At 41.7% G+C, this 1580-nt stretch overlaps 1 pseudogene; it reads left to right on the top strand.

Annotated features, from left to right (window-relative positions):
• Nucleotides 1-839: 839 nt before the first annotated feature.
• LOC144827033 (small ribosomal subunit protein uS10 pseudogene) lies at nt 840-1199 on the top strand (annotated as a pseudogene).
• The last annotated feature ends 381 nt before the right edge of the window (nt 1200-1580 follow it).

Here is a 1580-nt window from a genome sequence, read left to right on the forward strand (position 1 = left end):
GTATTCGTTGTAAATACCGCGTTGTAAAGGCATGCGATGTAAATGTATGGGTTGTTACGTCATACATCCGTCAAAGAGTATTTGAGTTTCTGCAAAGAATGCTGAGCATTGTTTTAACGCACGTTTCATAAATGTGTTATTCACTCATAAGAGTACGTTACATTTTTAATGTACATGATGCTCCTTTAATGTTTTTGAGGGCTGAGCTCTTTTAAGGCTTCTTATGGAAGGTATTGCACTAGCTTAGGCTTTTGTTTAAGGTGGATTGTGCGTGCTTAGTATTTCAAATCTGACAACACAGCAGAATCAACAAGCAGCAGCAGCAAACATGGAATGCAGACGGATAAGTAGTGTGTGGGCCCCATTGCGAGGGACAGTAGGTAATTGATGTTTGTGGGCACAGTGTTACAGGGCACTTGCAGGAGGTACACTGAGCAAGACACTTTAATAGTCTTTGTATTGGAATGGGGAAGTGAATGCATGAGGCAGGTAAGTAATGCATCGGAGTAATTTACAGGAGCCCACTCTGCTGTCTTAAATAAACATACATTTTCATACTATTCACCCAGCAGAGTAGGTTTATTTCAGATATGCTTTGGGTCCCAGGTAATAATGAGTGCCCCCCTTTAGCCACACTGTAATTTTAGTAATCTGCACAATGCATCCTGGGCATGGTAGTTTTGATGTTAAGCATGTTCAGCAGTGTTTTAAGTGGGCAAGTTCCTGTCTCTACGTTTGAACTTAGAGAGCAAAGTTTGCTGATCTTCTTTTCTGGATCCCTACTGTCCGTTCGTTTCTTAATTTAAGGATGAATAAGTCATTCAGGAAGCATATTAGCCATGGCATTTTAAGACACCGGCAAAGCATCTGTGGAACAGGAAGTAGTGATCGACTATATCAGAATCACCCTGACTAGTCACAATGTAAAGTCACTTGAAAAGGTGTGTGCTGATCTCATTCGAGGTGCGAAAGTGAAAAACATGAAAGTGGAAGGGCAAGTGTGCATGCCTAAGAAGACTCTGTGTATTAATACTTGAAAAAAACTTTGTGGTGAAGGTTCAAAGACTTGGGATTGTTTCCAGATGGGTTTCCACAAGCGCTTGATTGACATTCACAGTCCTTCTAAAATCGTGAAGCAGATTCCATCCATCAGGATAGAGCCTGGAGTAGAAGTGGAAGTTACTACTGCTGATGCTTAATTTATTTTGTTATTAATCTGTCTCTACTGAGACCTCATGTCTGTACTTGACAGTGATGTCTCATCAAAAGAAATCTGGAAAACAGAAAACAATCTGTGTGACACTCTTGGAGGTTGTATCTGACTAAAGTCATTGTGGAGGACGCTGGAGAAGGAAGCAGTGGGAGGAGGAGGAATAAAAGTAGGATAATAAGGGTCAGGGGGTGACCACTATTAGGGCTAGGATGACCAGAGACAAGAGGGCCAGAAAAGAAGAACGAGTCCCAGAGAGACCTGATCTATGAGTACGAGTGTGCAATGCCAGAGGCATTGTCATTGCAAAGATAGACAATTCGGAATAGGAAATTGAAAAACAGCACAAGAGGTACTGGGACCAAGGTGA

The sequence above is a fragment of the Lissotriton helveticus genome, chromosome 4_1, assembly GCF_964261635.1.
Source record: "Lissotriton helveticus chromosome 4_1, aLisHel1.1, whole genome shotgun sequence".
Taxonomy (NCBI): Eukaryota; Metazoa; Chordata; class Amphibia; order Caudata; family Salamandridae; genus Lissotriton; species Lissotriton helveticus.